Here is a 22,614-nt window from a genome sequence, read left to right as displayed (position 1 = left end):
GTTGCAAAGTTCTTTAAAAGAGTCGTCTGTACTTGCCACCTCTAATTTCTCTCCCCGGGTCTCTCTTGAATCCACTTGAATCAGGCTTTCATCCTCATCACTCCATTTACCCGACTCTTGTCAAGATCCCTAGTGACATGATGTTAAATCAAAGGTTATCTCCTAGCCTCAACTCAGCCCCTCAGCAGCATTTGACTTGATCACTCTCTCATCCTTGAAACTCTTTCCTTAGCTTCCAGGACATAACGCTCTCTGGGTTTTTCTCCTTCCTCACTGGCTCTTCCTTCTCAATCTTTTTTTTTCTAGTTGCTGTGGGCTGAGTGTTTGTGACCCCCTGCCCCCTCGCCCCCATCCCCAATTCATATGTTGAAGTCCAAGTTCCCAGTGTGATAGTATTTGGAGGTAGGGCCTGTGGGAGGTAGTTAGTTTAGATGAAGTCATGAGGGTACCATCCCTATGATGAGATTAGGGCCCTTATAAGAAGAGGGAGAGACCAGAACTCACTCTCTCGGACTTGTGAGGGTACAGCGAGAAGGCAGCGGTTTGCAAACCTTGATGTGGGTCCAGGAACCCAATCTGCCAGCACTTTCATCTTGGGTTTCCCAGCCTCCAGAACGGAGAGAAATAAATTTCTGTTGTTTAAGCCCCCAGCCTATGGTATTTTGTTATAGCAGCCCAAACTGAAACACTGGGTCTTCCTCTCTCCCTCTGATACCTTAATGTTGGAGGGTCCCAGAATTTACCCTTGGACTTCTTCTCTATCCCCCCCCCCTTTTAAACTCATCCAGTCTCATGTTTTAGATACCACACTTATCTCTCCAGCCCCAATCCTTCCCTTAAACCCACACTACAATATCCAACTGTCTACTTGATGGCACCCCTAGGTGTTCAAATAGGCTTTCCAAACTTAGCATGCCCCAAAGTGCACTCCTGATACCAGTCTTCCCCAGATAAGCCAGTGACAGCTCCGTCCTTGTAGTTGCTCACACTGCAAACCTTGGCATTATCCCTGGCTGCTTTTTCTCTCACACCTGAAATCAGTCAGATGAAAATGGCTGGCTCTGTCTTCAGACGATATCCAGAACCTGAGCACTTCTGTCCACCTCCACCACCACCACCCTGGTTTAGAAAACCTCCTCTCTCACCTGGACCACCGCAATGACTTCTTACCTTGTCTCCCTCTTTCCACTCTTGCCCTCCTATAGTCTGTTCTCAACTCAGCTACCAGAGTGATCCTTCGAAAACCTGACTGATCATGTCACTCTTCTGTTACACTCCTCAGTGACTCCCACCTTACTTGGAGTAAAAGACAGTGTCTGCAAGGTGTTCAGTTCTCTGACCCTTCATTTTCTTAGTTTCTTCTCCCTCACTTCCCTCTCACCACACTGACCGTCTTGCTATTCATAAGAAAGGCCCTCTCCTGGCTGGAGAAAAAGGAACCCTCATATGCTGTTGGTGGGAATGTAAATTGGTGCAGCTGCTATGGAAAACAGTATGGAGGCTCCTAACAAAATTAAGAATAGAATTACCGTATGACCCAGCAATCCCTCTCCTGGGTATCCACCCAAAAAATCTGAAAACATTTATCTGTAAAGATGTATGTGCTCCGATCTTCATTGCAGCTTTATTTATGGTGGCCAAGGCATGGAAGCAATCAAAGTGTCCTTCAATAGATGAATGGATAAAGAAGATGTGGTCTCTATACACAATGGAATACTACTCTGCCATAAGAAAAGGTGAAATACTGCCATTTGTAACAACATGGGTGGTTCTAGAGATTATTATGCTAAGTGAAATAAGTCAGACAGAAACAGTCTAGAAGCATCTGACTTCACTCATATGTGGGATATAAAACTGAAGGCAACAAAGGAACAAGACAAACAAGTAAAAAACCAAAAACTTATAGATACAGAGAGAAGTTTAGTGGTTACTAGAGGATAAAGGGGAAGGGGGGCGTGGTAGAAAATGGTAAAGGGGGTCAAATACAGAGCGTGCCAAAAAAATGTATACACATTTTAAGAAAGGAAACTATTAAGCTTGTAATACTCAATATATACCAATAACAAAAGATGAATACAAGTCACGTTTGACTTCTGTAATTACAAGAGGTGCTCAAAGTAGTTGCCATCAGCATCCAGACACTTCTGACTATGGCAAACTACTGCTTGAGCAACATTGACTAAAGTGTCCACTTGTATACATTTTTTTGGCACCCCCGGTATATGGTGATGGAAGAAGAACTGACTCTGGGTGGTGAACACATAATGTAATATATAGATGATGTATTATAGAATTGTACACCTGAAACCTATGTAGTTTTGTTGACAATGGTCACCCCAACAGATTTTAATTAAAAAAAGAAGGCTCTCTACTGCCTCAGGACCTTTGCACTTGCATTTCCTTTGCCTGGAACATGATTTTCTCAAATAGCCACATGGTCCACTCCGCAGTTCTTTTAGGTCTATATTCAAATGTATATTTGAGGGAGCTTTCATTGACCCCTCTATTTAAAATTGAATAGCAGCATACCTTCCAATTCCTCCTTTGCTTTACTATCACAACTTGCTATGTACTTTTAAAATTTTGTTTTATTAATTTGTCTGTGTTCTCTCACTGGAGTGCATGGGATTTTGCTTTATTCACTGTGTGTTTCTGGGGCCTAGAACAGGTCTGCACACATGATTGACACCATAAATATTTGTGTACTGAATAAAATTCTCCTTTTTTCCCCTCTTCTCTATCTTTCTTCCATGAGCCCCTCCTGAGAAGTGATACTTCAGTGTCCATTCAGCTTTGCTAGCTGTATCTTAGGGGCTAATGTTGTATTTGGCCAAGTAAGGACAGTCTGGCACCAGGGGTGGAAATCTTGACTAGCCTTAGTGCCACCACCATCTCAGCTCAGAAAGTAAGTTTGACTCATCCTGTGCGACTTATATTGTCGTTCCCTTTCCCAGATCTTACATTTGCAATTTCACAGGAGACAGTAAGATGGGGCCCCATCCTATGGGCTGCTTGGGTAATGGTGAAGCTGGGACTGAGGTGTGGCAATGGTTTTACCACAAGGGGGAGCCTGCCCAGGCTCTGCACATTTCTGGGGCTCAGCTGTGAGGTGTGGCTGTCAGTCTCCTTATGGAGCCAATCTACCCCATGGACATAATTTTTCTTCATACGTGCATTAGTTTCTTCTGCTGCATAACAAATTACCACAAAGTTAGCAACTAAAAACAACACAAATGTATGATCTCAGTGACCATGGGGCAGCACCCTCAGCTAAGGAACTCACCAGGCTAAAATCTAGGCGTGGGCTGGGGCTTGTATGAGGCTCAGGGTCCTTTTCCATGCTCACGAGTTGTCACAGAATTCAGTCCCTGGTTGTTGTAGGACTGAAGTCCCTGTTTACTTGCTGCCTGTTGGCCAGAGGTCACTCTCAGCTCCTAGAAGCCACCCTCAGGTCCTAGCTAAGCGGCCATCTCACCGCAAGTCACAACATGGCTGTTGGTTTTCTCCTTCAGCAAAGAACATGTGCTCTTGCCTCCTCTCTGTTTTAAAGGTTTTCCTGATCAGGTCAGGCCCACTCAGGATAAGCTCCCTTGTTAGGAACTCAAAGTCAGCCAATTAGGGATGTTAATTATATCTGAAAATTTCCTTTTGCACAAGAGTGATATCCCATCCTATCCCTGTGAGTCCCACCCACACTCAAAGGGATGAGATTATACAGGCCACACACACCAGGGGACTGGAATCTTGGGGCCATCTTAGAATCCTGCCTACCGCAAAATGTATCTTTGTGAGGGAAAAACAAAAAAAACAAACCAGGAAAACACACTCTTTCTTCCTTTGGAGGCAGACAAGCACACCTACGCGTTGTGGTTCTGTATTCCCTCCATCTCCTGCTGCCTCTCTGGGTAACTTTTCCTCCCCACCTGTCGGGGAGCAACACCTCCTATAACCTATAAGGGAAAAAGGCCACCTAATCGAAGTCTACTGTTTTAAGGATTTTGAGTGATTAGAAAGCAAAAAGAAGAGCATTAACCATTGGGGTGGGGTGGAACAGACAAGACAGATAAAACTTCTTGCTCCTTGACACTTGTGGCTTCTGTGGGGGCTTTGATTCTCCTTAGGGCTGCCGCCAGCCTACATGGCACCTTTGTGTCCATTAGAAAAAAGCGGTTTGTTGTGGCAGACATAGTCCTTGGGGCACACGGGCTGGCAAGTGGAGCACGAGCTAGACTTCAGCCCGCTCTCCCTCTCAAAACACGGCCTGGTTTTTTTTTGTCTCTAGAACCTTCTATTTCCATCTCACATTATTCTTCTTCTAAATAGGTATACCATTCCCCCCACCCCCCAAAAAAACGAAAACAGAAAAGAAGTGTTCATTTCTTGGTTTTCTCCATCTTCCCTTCACCAGACCGTCTACCCATACGAGGATAGAGGTTTGTCTCTCTGTGTGGATGACTCAGATTTACACCGCTAGTCTCCACCTCCTTCCTCAACTCAGTCCCTTGTCTAAAGGTCCTGGGCTTGCTTCAAACAAGTTCACAAAAGACACCTCATCTTCCCCCAGGGCCAGCCTCAGACATTCCTGCTTCTGTCAGTGGAGACATCATTCTCCCTGTTATCCAATCTACAAACATCAACGTCACCCTCAACCACTTCCTCTTTCTCCCCACACAGGCTGCCTGCTCCTGATGTTCAGGATCTGTGTCAAATAGCCTTTTCTTGTCAGTCTCACTGTTCCACACTGGTCTAAGCCCTTAGCGTCTCCTGTCTGCATTGTTTCAACAGATTTCTGCTCCCAGTCTCCTTCCTTTACTCTCCCATTGGTTCTCACTGAGGGCAATTTTGTGCCCCCCAGAGGACATCTGGCAATGTCTGAGGACACTTTCCATGATCACAGCTGGGAGAAGGGTGCCACTCTATCTAGTGGGTGGAGGCCAGGGATGACGCTAAACATCCTACCAGGCATAGGACAGTCCTCCAAACAAAGAATTATCCAGGCCCAAACAACAGTAGTGCTGAGATTGAGAAACCTCGCTCTAGGTCTATTCCTCCAAGCTTCCGGAATGTTACAGTCCTCCCTTTGTTAAGAAAATGCACTTTGCACATATTACCTGGCTGAAAAAAAATGATTTCCCATTTCCTGTATATGCATGTCTTCCTCTGCCCAAGATGCTCTCTACCTTCCCTTTCTCTTAAAGCCCATAGCAAAGTGTCCAGCCTGTGTGCTGGGCTAGTTTCCATTTGTCACCCTATGCCCACTCTCTACTCTTCTCTCTCCCGATCTGTGCCCCCAAACTGCAGCTCCTGGCTCCCTTTCCTCCAGTTAGGGTTTGAGCTGGGCCTGTGGGAGGTGTCAGCAGGGGACCACTGCTTGGGTATTTACTCCCCACCGCTGACCCTGAGCTTCCTGTCCTGCGTCACCTCTGCAGCCTCAGCTCCCGTCCAGTATCCCCTCTTCCATGGCACCAGCTCTCAGGGGGGCTCCAGTGACCTTGCTCTTTGCCCTGCCCATTCTGGCTCAACGTGATAACTATGCCCACTGTTGCTAGTCTCCGAGTTCTCCACTGGATTCGTTGGCTTAACTCCACCTACACCTCAGTCAGTATTTTCTTGGTTAAACTCTTTTAGTTAAATCCTTCAAGTGTGCAATCTGCTTCCTGTGATCCTCAATGACACTGGAAGATTAGCCTTTCTCTTGGTTCCCTTGCAGAATTTACAGAAGGGACCCTCCTGTGTCGTTCAGCATGTCCATTCCGCTACCACTGTCATCCACAGACCTCAAGTCTTCCCCGTGTTTCCCAAACACATTGCAAACTCCTGTGCATTGGGCCTGTTGAACAGCTCCTTTACACCCTTTGGTGCCGTGCTCTATGTCTACCGATGAAAATTGTGGAAAAAATAATCACCTGATTTCATAGACAAAGTGTTCTGGATTTAAACGACATATTTTCTTGCATACTACGGGTATTTAAGGGTGACTTGAACTCTTCCATGATGTATTTAAAACCAACCGAGGCAGGGGCTTTGTGACTTGAGGTTGGCTGCTCAGCTGCTTTGTTTTGCTTACTTCCTGGGTCCGGATGGTGTTCTGTGTCTTTGTTGCTGCTGAATAAGGGAATGAAGTAAGATTGTGGGTTTCTGTACTGGCTTCCTCCCTTGAAATCCAAATTCTCTTTGCTGCATTATTCTATTGCTGGTCTGCAGGGACCAAACGTTCTACTTGGTCCCTGAGTCTAAAACTTGGTGCTGCGTTGTGCCCAAACATGTGCTTCATAAATGCCTTTGTCCCACAATTCACCTCGAGTTTTCATTTAAATATTTAATGAGGCAAAAAGTGGTGTAAGTGTCCCTTTAGGGAATCTAGGGAAAGCACAGGGATATAATCAAATGGTTTGCAAATTGTACTTATTTATTTATAACTCTGATTTGAAAAGAAGAACCAGAGTTATTAAAGGGTATGTTCATATCTTACAGAAATCTTATCCTAAGGAATTGGGGGTAATCATTCTTAAGAAAACGGGGAAAATCCAAGTCATTACCTAGAGTTATTGCTTCTTTTCCTTCCTGTGTTGCAATGGTTGTTTGTGTGGACAATTTAAAAAACTATTTCTTCGCCTCTCTGCTAAATATGTCTCCAACTGCTGGCTTCTGCTGTGGGGGCCTCAGTTTGAACTCATGGTTCTGGTTATTTTCATGCCAAAAATCCATGCTCAAGTTCCATTTTCTTTGTACCAAAAGGATGAAGAAGTGAACAGAGAGAAGTGGCAGGCATTCTGATCCATGCTCCACCTTCATGATTTCATAGAAGGGCTTGGAAAAAATGGAGCTGATGTAGGCGGAACAGGGCCCCATGAAGACTTTCATGGACCTTCGGCGCTTTTGCCTTTGTGGGCCCCTTCTGCCATTACAAGTATGAAAACTTATTTTACAGCTGTGTTGGCATATGGCACATACACTCGTACTGTGTATTAAAACAGTTTTGTAGACCCCCTAAAAGTATTTTGGTCCCTAGGCACTGCTCCCTGGGTCCCCTTTTTAATAAGTCAGCCCTGCAAGTGAGCAATGAGAAAAGAAAGTATTAATAGCTTGGCTCCTTTTTTGTCAGGGTCTAAAGATACCTGAGTTCTAATCTGTTCTCAATGATGCCTAAATTGTGAAGTTAAGCTCGTAAATAAGGCGAATGAGTGTTCTTCCTCTGAGAGGCTTGCAGTGGGGGTGGGGTGGGGTGGGGTCTGTCAGATGTGGGCCGTGAAGCTCAGCCATCTCCCAGATACGAGCTGCTTATCTTTTTACCTGTCCCATACGCCTTCTCTGTGTGATACAGATGGTGTTACAGTCTCTACTCGGGGAAGGTCCCGGGCGATTGTCCCCCTTCACAGCGGAAGAGCCTACAGCATGGTGAGATGAGCCTGGGTAGCTTGCTCTTCTGCAGCTAATTCAGATTCTAATGCCCTGCTGCTTTCTTGGCAGCAGAAAGAAGCAACATTTAAAATATACTGTTCTGACTATCAAGGTGATAATGGTTTATTGTGAAATTTGGAAAATAAAAGAAATTGAGAGATAGGGAAAGAAAACAACCTTCTAAACTCTTTCCCTCCTAAAGCCAACCACCGCCCACTGCCCCATGACGTTGTTTGAATGGGTGACCACACCACAGGTGGGAAAGGACTGTTCAAGCTCCTGGGAGCTGACCCAGGAGTGCCAATTGCTGCTGCCATTTCTACCTGATGTCACCTTCAACTGTAAAATGGCTGGATTTTACTACACCCCGTTCCCAAGGCTTATAAACTACAACATGAGCTGAAGAGGGCAGATTGCAACATTTACATACAGTGTGATATCATTTGTATAGGAGCATGCATAAAAATTTGAGGAAGGCAATAGATAATTCTATCAGCAATGTTATTAGTTCATAGAAGCTTCTGTGTGTGAGGGACAGCTCTTTTTGGGGGGATGGTAGGTTTTCAGCACCACATAAACCCTCCCCCACAGGCAATTTCCGGGCTGTGTCCTATGAATAATATTGCTGGTGTTTATACTCCTAGAAGAAGGCAAGGGGGACAGTGATCCCTCTCTGCCTAAACCCCAGACCTTTGGAGGTAGCTCCCCTCCCTCATCTCCTTTTCCCGGTGCCCATGAAGCAGCAGTTTTGCAGGCTCCTATCTGTATTCGAGGCTGGCAGTGGGTTTTCCCAGTCCTCCTCTTGGGAACATGATTCTATTCGCTACATAAAAGCAAGGATACAATTAAAACTATACATCAGAGAGCAATCAAGGGAGCTAGCAACTCCGCATTACTGTGAAGAGGATGCCATCGAACCAGGGCAGTTTCTGCAGCAGCCTCCTCTTGCTGTCGCCACAAATGCAAAACAGCCTCTCCTCATGCCTCTGCAGACACGCAAACTCGGAGCCTTCCCAGCAGGCAGGAGTCTGGCTTATCCCAGAGAGACGGGGATCTGAAGACAAAAGATCTTGTCTTCCTCAGCGGCCTGGTCCAGCATCTTACAATGTTTCTCTTGGTTCTAACCTAAATCCTGCCTACTAAGGTTTCATCCCATATCTGTTTTCCTAGATGAAAACAGAGAACATTGGCTCGTGTGTCCCCATCTGATGATCTTCTGAAGCTTGATGCTGGGTGTCTTCTAGAGTGTCTATGTCAAGCCCTGAATATTAGAATAATAACAGGTTAAGAAACTGAGTCTACAGGGTACATTAATAGTTTAATTCAACAAATATTTGTTTGAGCACCTACTATGTGCCAAGCAGGAAAGAAATAGGCAAGGGGAACACAGGCTGAACCAGAGGGCATCATGTGCGACTTAAATGCTGTGTTTCAAGAGCTCCTGTACTCTTTTGGTTTTTAAAGTGAGCTTTGAAGGCAGATGGACTGGGGTCGAATTCACTTACTGCTTATGTTCAGGTAGGGCAAGCTGCTCACCTGCCTGAGTCTCAGTTTTGTTACCCACCAAATGGGAATAATTATATTCACTTCAGAGGTTGTGGAACCAATGAAATCATTGAAGTAAAGCACAATTCTAGTAATGGAAGGCGCTCTGTAAATGTTGTTTCTTCATTCAGGTTTTATAATGATTTGGTGAGGGGAAATTAGAGATATTGGGTATAATATGAATTGGGTTTTGTTTTTAAAATGTGAATTTTTAGATATGTTTTTCACCATGTGGATCAGCTCTAATTCCATATTGGTTCCTTACAAACTCACTTATGACTTATTTTTAATATGCCAACATTTATTTATCCAACAAATGTTTAAGTATCTTTTATGGTATAGTCAATGTATGCTAGGGGAATAAAAACCACCATTAATATAAGCTTGGTCCAGACCTGATCAGGAAGGGAAATCTGCTAGGAAGAAAATCCTATATGGAAGGAGTTTCCAGGACAGAGGAAGATGGGCTCAGAGAAGAACAGCTGCCAGCAGAGACACTTCTCAAATGCTGGCAGAAAAACTCCTAACAAACGCCTGACTGCAGAAGAATCCTCGGAGCTTGGACTTGCCTCTCGTTCTTGAATTGCCTTTATTCTGGGAAGCAAGCAGAGTGCTGTGTCAATCTGCTATGAAGGAGGCAGAGATATACATAGGATAAGTGCTGCAAATAGGAAATAAGATGAAAGATGGCATTTGGGGCTTTCACAGCTCTTCCCCTCTTAAGCAGAGGGAGAAAAGCCATCCAATTTTGGTGAGGGCAAGAAATTCCGGAGCCATCATTCCAATATAAGTGGAAAGGAGAGGAGAGAGGAAGTCGAAAGTATGAAAATGATGAAAAATGGAGAGGTGGGAAGAATTGAGTGAGATGTGAACAGAGCGATGGGAAGATAAACTGCCCCTCCCACCCCCCACCCCCACCCCCGGGCAAATGAAATGAAATCAAAGAGAAAAACCCAGTTCTAGGACAAAGAGTGAAGAATTACCTGGCTAGAGAGAAATTTGAAATAGCAAGATAGTAATCACACATGTAGAAAGAGGGACTGGGTAAGAAAGGAATGAAAAAGCTTAAGCCATAAAAATGGAATTAGGTGGAAGGCTGATATGACTATGAGATAAAAGACTAGGCCTAATCAGTAGCATTCCCAAGTAGCTCCATTTGCCCTATCCCCCAAAGCTGACCTTGACCCTCAGCCCTCAAGGTGAGTATCTTCAAAGGCATGAGTGAATGCATAATTAGGTGTCTTTCCATCAGGGGTGGGAAAGGGTGTTCTATCTATAGTTGAGGGAAGCTCTAGTGGAAAAAAGCCTTATAGTTGGACATGGATTTTAGTCCCACCATTGCCATCAACTAGACATATGACCTTGAACAAATCACCTGACTAACTTCTGTGAGGTGCGTTTGAGCATAGACTCCCATGCATTGCCTATTTGATCTTGATCTATTGAAGCTCTTGATCCTCCCTTACCTACACTTCCTATTCCTTTATCCATACGGTGATGGATATTAGACTCTGTAGCTTAAAAGCTGCTGCCTGGTATACAATTCTGTACTTTTTAAAATTGAGGTATAATTGATATACAACATTATATCAGTTCCAGGTGTACAATATAATGATTTGATATTTGCAATGCTACATTTTCTTATTTGGGTGAATGCTTAGGGTGGGAGAGAAGAGTGACCCCAACTGAATTTGTTCTACAATAGGAAACAGCTCTCACGGAGAACACCTAGCTTAGGTGCTAGATGAATGGATAGGCAGAGTATGTCTCCTTTTTGTAATGGAGAGATTCATGCTTATACCACCACTCTGCATTATAGAGGTGCCAAGTTGGGATATGTGCTGCTTGAATCGGGGGGCTCCAGCAGTGTTAGGCCATACGGGGGGGTTTTTAGTAACTATCCACCCAGGATAAAGTGGGAAGGAGGCCTACAGATGACATAAAGTGGAAGCTCCTCAAGGAGGTGTTGAGGGAAACAGCATAATAGTGCTCTGCCGAGCAGATGAGATGTACCTACTTTTGCAAGTAGAAGGCACGGAACTGTAGGTATAGTTCTGCTTCATTTGCCTGAACTGCTAGCTCTTTCTGAGGCCAACCCAAGAATCTGGGGAATTCATACATATACGAAAGCACACCAGTGTTCAGAAGTGTACTGTGAAATAATATCGCCCAAACTCGTGAATCACAAACAGCCACGTGATACCAGTATATATAGGAACTTGCATTCTTCTATCTTACAAATTATAGTATCGAATCACCTTGAGGCAATCATGTGACTTCTTGTTGGCCTGTGAGCATTACAAAGGTTGTTTCATTGGCCAGAAGTCCCTATCGATGTTATATAAGTTACCTGTAGAAATCCTGTTGCTTCTGCTCTGCCCTCCTGCTTCTCTCTCCTCCACCTCCCCACCCCCTAACCCACCCCAAAAGAGCAAGAATGCAAAATTCCACCCCATTAGAGAGATAAATTGAATGTTATCAACCTTTATTACCTCGTCTATTAGGGGAATTCTGAAATAGCTCAGACCTTATTAATTTCCGGTAATAGGTATAAATCCAGGTACTGGGTCACTGGGTCACCATCTGAGTAGGTGGAAGCCTTGGGTGTTGAAAATCCTGGTCTAGGAGACAGGAGAGTCATTAGTGTACCAAGGATTGTAAAAACTATGCTCCATATCTTTGGGGAGGAATGTGGGTTTTGGTTAGAACCTGTCCTCATGGGAAACTAAGGCCATTACCAGTAGGCAGAGTGCCCCATTTGTTTCGCATGTTGAGTTAGTGACAAAGTGTGCTGTTTTGGCAAACCGATTGATTACCATAACCTCTTAAGAGGAGGCCAACACTTCATATGGTTGGATGGATTGACAGCAGGGTCAGATAGAGTCTTGCTCAGGATTAGAGCTTTGAGTTAGGGTCTTGCACCGCTAACAGCCATCCTGGAGAAGCAGCATCAGCGTCCCCTGGGAGCCCATCAGGAATACAGAGTCTCAGGTCCCAGGCAGCCCGACTGGATCAAAACTGCATTTGACAAGATTCTTGGGTGATTTGTATGCCCAGTAAAGTTTAAGAAACACTGGGTTAGGGTGCTCCTTTAAAAAAGAATGTAAATGTCTCTTCTAGAAGGCTACCATAGGCCGGTCATGTACAATGTAATGACAACAGCTTAATCAGATTGCTTCTAATTTATCCCTTAGCTAAAATAAGCCAGAATGGGAATTTTGTTTGAAAGGCAGAGAAAATCACCAAACCCCCAATCCCTGACCCCTGCTATAACCTCAACTCTTACCACCGGGAGCTGGCACCTAGTAGGATTCAACACGTTTTTTGTTATTTGGCTGAATAACTGGATTTACAATAAGAAAGAATATGTGGTGTTCACTATTTGCCATATGCCGAGGTGTGGTATGCAGAATGATGGGTGCCAAAATCTATGTCCTAAGTCCCTGGAACTTGTGACTTTACCTTATATGGCAAAGGGGAGTTAGCTGATTTAAAGGTAAGGGAGAGGATCCTGGCTTATCCAGGTGGGTCCTATATAAACACAGGAGCCCTGAAGAGGGAGGCAGAAAAGGTCAGAATTGGAGATATGGGAAGAGCTAGACTTGCCTTTGCTGGCCTTGAGGATGGAGGGCCGCAAGTCAAGGAATGTGGGTAACCTCTAGACCCTGGAAAAGACAAGGAAATGGATTCTTTCCTAGAGCTTTCAGAAAGGAATGCAGCCCTGCTGACACTTTGATTTTTGCCCAGTGAGACTGTGTTGGACTTCTTACAGAACTGTATGACAATCAACTTATGTTGTTTTAAGCCACTAAGTTTGTGGTACATATTTATGGCAGCAATAGGAATCTAATACACCATACTAGCAAACACTTCATTCATTTTGAATATGAAAAACAAACAAAAACTATGTATGTATGTATGTTTGCATGTATGTATGTATGTATGTATGTACCATCTATCTTTAATTTTTTTTCTCTCTTATATCCCTTGGAGTTCAAGTGCATATGCTTTAGTTAATCCCATTCTCAGTTCATGGAATATTATCATCTATCCATAGAAGAACCCTCTCGCTTTTTAAGAAAAAAAATTTTATTTTATAGTTTTTTTCCCTTCCCTTCCTTTTTTCATCCACCGTTCCCAACCCTATTGCCCTCCTCCATAGGCATCCACTATAATATATTTAATATAGTCCTTGCAATCCATCTGACAGATCCTTATTTAGATATATGGGCACCCTTACAAAAATATACAAGGCTGATGTATGTGGGTGTGTAATACATAAATGGAATAGTGCTGTGAATCTCATTCTGTTTTTCACTTTTCTCCCTCAGCTCTGTTTTTGAGATCAATTGAGGTTGCCTCTATAAAAATCTAGTTCATTATCCTGTTTGTACTGCATGTTTTATTTGTATATCCTTAGAGACGGACACCTAGGTTGGCCCCAGCAGTGCAGCAGTGAGCTCCCTTAGGTGTATCTCCATGTGTTCCCTGGAAGAGTTTCCCCGGGTGTAGACCCAGGGGCCAGCTTGCTGGATTTTAAGGTACTTGATTGTCCTTCCGAGTGACTGCACCAGCAGTGAGTAAAGGCCCTATTTTCCCATCTCCTTACAAATGCTTGGTAATATCTCACCCAAAAATCACTTATAGCTGTGGGCTACGACGAGCTGTGAAAGGAAGTATAGATGATTTAGTGGAAATCATGTTGTGAATGCAGAATGGGCAGGGATAAATTAGGAAATAATTCTTGGAGAAAGAGAGTCTTAGAAGAAGCGACAGATGGGCTGGGAAGGTGAACGCCATCTAGGCAGGATGTGTGCAGGGCTCCCAGGGGCTCAGACAGATCACCGCTATGGTCCTTATGGACTGGGGAGATCTCTCTTCTTCTGACATAACTATCTGGCACTCAGGCGACGCTGTTTCCAGCCTCTCACCTCAGGAAAGAGGTCTTTTCTGACATTCCCTGGGAATGTGAGGGGCTCTCAGCTTCCAACTCCCCCTCTTCTTTAACCCTCTCTTCTCCACTTTGTAAATTTATACAATTTGTAAAATCGATGAGTTTTGACAGGTGCATGCCACCACCACAATCAAAAATCAACACTTGGAACATTTGTATCATCCCCTGAAGTTTCCTTTACACGTTTGCAGTCCATCTTTTCCTCTGCCCCTAGCTCCACGGAACGACTGATCTGCCTTCTGTAACCACAGGAAAGTTTGCTTTTTCCAGAATTCTGCATAAATAGAATTTTATAGTATATACTCTTTTGTGTCTGGCTTTTTTCCTTCAACATAATTATCGTGAGGGTCATTTTATTGGCATGTCAATAATTTATTCCGTCTTATTGTCGAATAGTATTCCATTGTATAACTATATCACATTTTGTTTATCTACTTGTTCAGAGACATTTGAGTTGTTTTCTGTTTTGGGCTATTATGATCAAAGCTGCAATGAATATTCATGTACAAACTCTTGTGTTTGCTTTAATTCTCTTGGATAAATAGGAGTTCAATGACTGAATTAAATGACAGATGTATGTTTAATGCTTTTTTTTTAATTGCCACTCTTTTTCCAAGTGGCTGTACAACTTTACATTACAAACAGCATTGTAGGAGAGTTTCAGTTGGTTCATCTCCTTGCCAACAGTAGATATGGTCAGTCTTTTTAACTTTTTGTCATTCTAATTGGTGCGCCATGGTATTTCATTATGATTTTAATTAGGATAATGACTAATGCTCAACACCAACTACTGACATTGAGCATTTTTCATGTGCTTATTGGCCATTCATATCTTATTTGGTGAAGTGTTGCTTCAAATTTTTTGTCCATTTAAAAATTATATTGTATTTTTATTATTGAGCTATAAGTGTTCTTTATATATTCTGGGTATAAATCCTTTGACAGACATGTGTATTGCAAATATTTTCTCCCATTCTGTGACATAACTTTTCATTTTTTAAACAGTGTCTTTCAAAGAGCAACATTGAAAATTTTTGATTAGGTCCAATTTATTAATTTTTTTAGATAAATTGGTGTTTTTATTAAACACCAATCATTTGTGTTTTTTGTATACTAAGAAGAAATCTCCACCTACCCCAAGGTTACAGATCTTCTCTTGTGTTTTCTTCCAGAAATTGTATAGTTTAAGATTTTATACCATTTGTTCAGAATCTTAGCTTCCTCCTTAGATCTCTGAGAGCCTTGGGTCCATCAGGTTTTCCTGGAAGGGTGAGAAGCATCTCTCTTGAAAAAACTTTTTTTTCAATTACAGTGGACATACAGTTTCAGATGCACAACATAGTGATTAGACATTTCTATAACTTCCAAAGTGATTACCCTGGAAAGTCTAGTACACACAGGAAATACAGTCAAAAATATTATAACAACAGAAGTATCTGTTTTTATCTATATGGAAATAAACCTTGAGACCTAGCTGGAGTCCTCTGATAATATCATCAGCCATTTGGGCTCACAGCCACACAAACATACAGAAGAAAATTTAGAAATTTCCCTGAGTGGTTCCTCCTACTTAGGTACTGTAATGTAGAATATGACAAGTTGCTCCATCTGGACCCTAAATGAGATTCATATCCCTCTGAAGAAAAGTAGGCATGGGTGCCAGGAGCTGATTTGGCTAAAGGAAGTGAGAAGGTGTTTTCTCTCAGGCACCTGGAAAGTAAAGGGGGATCAGGAGGGAGCAAGGTGTCTACACTGGGTATTTATAATGATTTATAATGAGCAATGTTCTAGTGACTCAGACAAACTGAGGGACATGATTTCACAACTGATGCTGTAAAGCAAAGGCGCGCCAAGTTGGCACCCAGGGAAAGTGCCCTACAGAGGTCTTCTTCCCCACTTCACACAGACTCAACATGGTTTTAACCAGGGAAGACTCTGGGGGTATAGGACTTCTTTGGTACTGTGGGAGTTTGTAGCTCTGGAAGCTCTAAGAGCCACTAACGTTGGCACGGATGTCAGCACAGTCGCAGAAAAAAGTGGGGACTGAGATGAAAAACAGGAGAAAGGTTCTTGAGTGCATGAGAGACTCCCATTGGGAACTCTCAAAAATGCAGAGAGGAGGGTTAGTGCCAGTACCAAGATGGGAAATGAGATCTGGGTACAGTTACAATGGAAATGACTGGCCCAAGTGAGTGCTACTGATTACTTACAGCCATTAAGAAGGAGAAGGTAAGAAAGAACAGCATGGCATGTTTTCTGATTGTTGCAGCCATGAAAAAATCAAGGGGTAGAACTGCAGAGTTATCTGAAAGGCTCTCCCTAAGAGGGTCATGCATTTAGGATCTGACTCATTAATTATTATCCTTAGTGTTGCTCTGTAGGTGCTGCTTTCTCTGAGGCTAACTGGTATCAAGGTTTGATGATATTTGTCTCACAAATTATTTAGAAATTACAAAGGGAAAAATGTATTTTATAATCCAGGTCACATTAACTAGGTGATCAAACAGTGTCACTGCTAGTTGGACAACCTGATATTATAAACTTGTTGGAATATATTAATATTATATAGTACACAGCATTGCTTATGAAGTATTCTTGCCAAAAGTGAATCTAATCAAGCTTCCAGGCCAGCACTGTCCAACAGAAATATAATGTGAGCCACATGTAATTTTAAATTTTCGAGCAGTTACCCAAAGCACAGGCAGTGAAAGAAAAAATAGCTAAATTGGACTACATCTAAATTAAAAACTTCTGTGCCTCAAGGGGCACAAATAACACAGTGAAAATGTAACCCAAGGATGGGAGAAAAAATTTGCAAGTCATATATTTGATAAGGGATTGATATCTGGAATATATAAAGAACTCCTACATCTTAACAGCAAAATACTATATTAAAAAATGGGCAAAGGACTTCAATAGACATATCAACAAAGAAGATATTCAAATGATTAATAAACACATGAAAAGATGCTCTATATCACTAACCATTCAGAAAATGCAAATCAAAACCACAATGAGATCACACCCATTAGAATGCCTATTATCAACATAATAGAAAATAACAAAAGTGTTGGTGAGGATGTGTAGAAATCACCCATTGCTGATGAGAATGTAAAATGGTATAGCCTCTATGGAAAAGAGCATGGCAATTCCACAAAAAATAAACATAGAATTACCACATGATCTAGTAATACCACTCTGGGTATGTACCCAAAGAACTGAAAGCAAGGACTCGAACAGATATTTGTATAACTGTTCAAGGTAATACACGTGTACCAAAGTATATGTATTCATAGCAGCATTTTTCACAATAGGCAAAAAGTAGAAGCAACTCAAGTGGCCATCAATGGATGAATGGACAACCAAAATGTGGTATATACACACAATGGAATATTACTCATCCTTAAATAGAAAGGAAATTCTTATATATTTTACAAAACGGATGAACCTTGAATATATGATGCTAAGTGAAATAAACCAGACACCAAAGGACAAACATGATTCCACTTATTTCAGGTACACAGAGTAGTCACATTCATAGAGACAAAAAGCAGAATGGTGGTTGCCAGGAGCTGGGGAGAGGAAGGAATGGGGAGTTAGTGTTTAATGGGTATAGTGTTTCAGTGTGGGAAGGTGAAAAAATTCTGGAGATAAATGGTGGTGATGGTTACATAACATTATTAACACGTTGCATACGGTGGGGTTTAAATCCCTCATACCCCTCTGTTCCGGCAGGTTTTTAAAAGAAACTACTTTAAAATGCACTCTTCTCTTTAAAGCATAAATGCTTCTATGTCATTTATTATTTTTCTATAAATAATAGATTCTACAAATAAATTATTCTATAAATAATTATTCTACAAATAATTCACTAAAATATGCAAAGTAAAAAGTCAACAGTAAAAACGAGAATTCTCATTATCCGTCCTTAACGCATGGCTCAGAAAAAAACGAAGATTCTCGTGATCCGTACGCAACATGTTAATGTACTTAATGCTACTGAATTGTATACTTAAAAGTAGTTAAGATGGTAAATTTTATGTTATGCATATTTTACCACAATAAAAGAGCTATAAATGGGGGGTTTCCAGTCAAGATGATGGAGTAGGTAAACACTGCTCATCTCCTCTCAGGCCCATATCAATTACAACTAAACCACAGAACAACCATTATTGAGAATTGCCTGAAGTCTAGCTGAACTGAGGCCTGACAACTACGGACGTAGAGAAGAAGCCACCTCGAGACTGATAGGAGGGGCAGAGATGTGGAACGGGCTGGTTCCACACCCACGTGTGACCATTAAAAATCAGGAGATATATCTTGTCTGTGAAGGTTCCCCTCCCCACCGAAGGGTCCCAGCCCCTCCCCAGCCCAGGGTTTCAGTGCTGGGGCAAGAAGTCCCCATAATTCCTGGCTGTGAAAACCAGCAGAGATTGTGGCTGAGTTAGACAAAAGGCAGCTGCACTTTCAGGCACTCCTCTGAAAGGGACTGTGCATGGACTTCCTCGCTGATGAACTTGCTCTGAGCTCCAGCACTGGGACAACAGCTCAAAAGATGCCAGGAAAATACAGGGAGGAAGTAAAGTGTCTGGCTTCAGATTGAGAGCTAGAGGGGCAGTTTTTTCCCCCGGATGGAGGAGCTGGTGGAAGCCATTGTTTATTTGTTGAGCCCTCCCCTTCTCTGCACGCAGACACAAGCAGACACCATATCTGAGTCTCCATCCAACTGGCTATCACCATTCATTTGCCCTGCCTTAGTGATTCCCTGAGACTATGCCCCATCCAATTTTCTGACACATCCAAGCTGCTTCCAGTGGCTTTTCTGTATAGACAGTCAGCCTTGGCTCATGTTGTGGACTTTCCTAAAATCTCTTAAAGGTTCACAAAACCCAAACAAGCAACATCTGGCTTTGGCATGTCCCATGCCTCTGGCTGAGCAGCCCGGAGTCCAGCACTAGCAGCACTTGGCCCAGGTTTGCAGCTTGACCTCTCAAGGCCCCTCCAAGTACAGCGCAGGCACTGGCCACCTTTGGATTGCTTTGTGGTTCATGCCAGGTGGCCCCAGGCAGGTCACAGACTGTAGCTGAACTTGGCCTACAGTGGGTCCTCTCCCAGGAGACTCTGGGGATGGCAGGCCCAGTGTCCAGCTTTGTATTGGGCTGGAGCATCACCCGGCAATCTTCAAGTATGACACACCCAAAGGGCCGACTGGGAAGTCACCAGAGCCCCACTAAAGGGAACCCTGCTCTGTAGGGTCAGCCCCTGCACAATAGCTCCTCCACTGTAGTCACAGCCAGTCCTCATAACCAATCAACCTGAGCGTCAATCCCTCCCACTGACATGCGATCAGCAATCAAGTCTCAACTATAACAGGAGGGCATATACAACCCACACAAGGGACACACATGGAGTATCCTGCTCTGGTGACCAGAGAGACTGCACCACGGTGTCGCACAGGACAGATACCTACTAACTTAGGTTACTCTACTAAGACCCGAAGGCATAGTAGCCCTACATAGAGACAAACACAGGGAGGCAGCAAAAATGCGGAGACAAAGAAACATGTCCCAGTAAAAGAACAGAACAAAGCTTCAGAAAACAAGAACGAAACAAAATGGAGGCAAGCAATCTACCAGACACAGAGTTCCAAACACTGGTTATAAGGATGCTCAGTGATCTCAGGGAGAACTTCAGCAAAGAGGTAGGAAACATAAAAATGGAGATAGGAAACATAAAAAAAATAATAGTCAGAATTAAAGACTACAATAACTGAGATGAAGAATACATTAGAGGGAATCAACAATAGATTAGGAGAAGCAGAGGATCGAATTAGCAATTTAGATGATAAGGTAGCAGAAGACACCCAATAAGAACAGCAAAAAGATCAAAGAATCCAAAAAATTGAGGGGAGTTTAAGGGGCCTCTGGGACAACATCAAGTGTACCAACATTTGCATCATAGAGGTACCAGCAGGAAAAGAGAGAGAGCAAGGAATTGAAAATCTATTTAAAGAAATAATGACTGAAAACTTCCCTAACCTGGTGAAGGAAATAGACATACAAGCCCAGAAAGTGCAGAAAGTCCCAAAGAAGAAGAAGAACCTAAAGAGGCCCCCACATCAAGACACATTATCATTCAAACGCCGAAGATTAAACACAAAGAGAGAATCTTAAAAGCAGCAAGAGAAAAGCAGTTAGTTACTTACAATGGAGCTCTCATAAGACTGTCAGTTGACTTAGTAACAGAAACTTTGCAGACCAGAAGGGATTGGCACAAAATATTCCGTGATGAAAAGCAAAGACATACAACCAAGATTACTCTACCCAGCAAATCTGTCATTTAGAATGAAAGGACAGATAAAGAGCTTCCCAGACAAGGAAAAGTTAAAGGTTTTCCACACCACCAAACCAGTATTACAAGGAATGTTAGAAAGACTTCTTTGAGACAAAAAAGTCAAAGATACGAATAATAAAATGGCAATAACAATACATTTATCAACAATTACTTTAAGTGTAAATGGTTTAAATGCTTCAATCAAAAGATAGGGTAGCTGAATGGATAAGAAAACAAGACCCTTACATACGCTGTCTATGAGAGATTCACTTCAGATTGAAAGACACACACAGACTAAAAGAAAAGGTCTGGAAAAAGATATTTCATGAAAATGGAAATGAAAAAAACAAAAAGCTGGGGTAGCAATGCTTATATCTGACAAAGGAGACTTAAAACAAAGGCTATAACAAATGACAAAGAAGGATCCAGTAATCTCACTTCTGGGTAATTATCCAAACCCAAAATGCTACTTCGAGGGGATGTGCTCATCCATATGTTCATTGCAGCATTGTTTACAATGGCCAAGATGTGGAGGCAGCCTGGGTGTCTGTCGATGGAAGAATGGATAAAAAGGAGGTGGTACAATGGAGTATTGCTCAGCCATGGAAGGGAATGGGTTCTTGTCATCTGTGGTGGCACGGGTGGACCTGAAGGGTATTGTGCTGAGTAAACTACGTCAGACAGTGAAAGACAGATGCAATGTGATTTTGCTTATATGAGGTCTGACAATTAAGTTCGCAAACTTGTTGCAATGATGTTACTAACCTTTTTTTGATATCAGAGGGATTATTCTTTATGAGTTTGTACCAATTGGACAAACAGTTAACCAAGTTTACTATTTGGAAGTGCTGAAAAGGCTGCATGAAAAATTAGATGACCTGAACTTTTCGCCCACAATTCATGGCTCTTGCATCATGACAATGCACCAGCTCACACGGCACTGTCTGTGAGGGACTTTTTAGCCAATAAACTAATAACTGTATTGGAACACCCTCCCTACTCACCTGATCTGGCCCCTAATGACTTCTTTCTTAACCTGAAGATAAAGGAAATATTGAAAGGAAGACATTTTGATGACATTCAGAACCTCAAGGGTCATACAATGACAGCTCTGATGGCCATTCCAGAAAATGTTCCAAAATTGCTTTGAAGGGTGGACTAGACACTGGCATCAGTGCACAGCTTCCCAAGGGGAGTACTTCAAAGGTGACCGTAGTGATATTCAGCATTGAGGTATGGAGCACTTTTTCTAGGATGAGTTCGCGAATTTAATTGTCTGACCTCATATATGGAATCTAAAGAACAAAATAAATAAACAAACAAAACAGAAACAAATTCATAGATACAGAGAACATTTTGATGGTTGCCAGATGGGAGGAGGCTGGGAATCAGTGAAAAGGGGGAAGGGATTAAGTACCAATTGATTGCTACAAAGTAGTTAGGGGATGCAGGGTATAGCATAAGGAATATAGTCAACAATAGTGTAATAAGTATGTATGGTGTTAATTGGATACTAGATTTATTGGGTAATAGATGGGAGGGGTGTTGGGGGAAGAGTGAAAAAGTTGTAGGCATTAAGAAGTACAAATTTGTAGTTACAAAATAGTCACAGGGGGTATAAAGTACAGCATAGGGAATATAGTCAATAATATGGTAATAACTATGTATAGTGCCAGGTGGGTACTGGACTAGTCAGGGGGATTACTTCTTAAGTTATATAAATGTCTAACCACTATGCTGTACACCTGAAATTAATATAATGTTGAATGTCAACTGTAATTGAAAAATTAAAAAATGGGGGGAAAGGGTGAAGAGGAATGAGAGGTTCAAATTTCCAGGTATAAAACAAGTAAGTCATGGGGATGTAATGTACAGCATGGGGAATATAATCAATAATATTGTGATAGCGTGGTACGGTGTCAGATGGTTGCTGGACTTATGGTGACTACTTCTTTAGGTATATAAATGTTGAATAACTATTGTGTACACCTGAAACTAACATAATATTGTATGTCAGCTATATTTTAATAAAAACCTTAAAAAGAAAAATATTATTTCAAACAAACAATGCAAACATTGAAAGGTAGTGCAATCTGTTATAATATGGAAGTTAAATCATGTTTTCTGTGTTTGAAAGCTAGAAGGAACACATCTTTATAAGTCCTTATGTTCAAAATATCCCTATTTTTCTTAGGGATTCCTTGTTGCCCAGTTTGTAATACAAAATTGTTATCAGTCCTCATTCTCAAATAGGTAGACTATAAAATGTGAATGTATTCACCAGCCATTATCTAGAACATTAATAATTTAGCGCAAAATTATAATAGTTGAAGCATGCTTAGCCCACAAGGAAACTAGAGGCTTGCACACTGTAAAAATTA

Source organism: Rhinolophus sinicus, linkage group LG01, assembly GCF_036562045.2.
Source record: "Rhinolophus sinicus isolate RSC01 linkage group LG01, ASM3656204v1, whole genome shotgun sequence".
Lineage (NCBI taxonomy): Eukaryota > Metazoa > Chordata > Mammalia > Chiroptera > Rhinolophidae > Rhinolophus > Rhinolophus sinicus.
The sequence above is the reverse complement of the archived record's forward strand: the minus strand, read 5'-3'. Positions refer to the sequence as shown.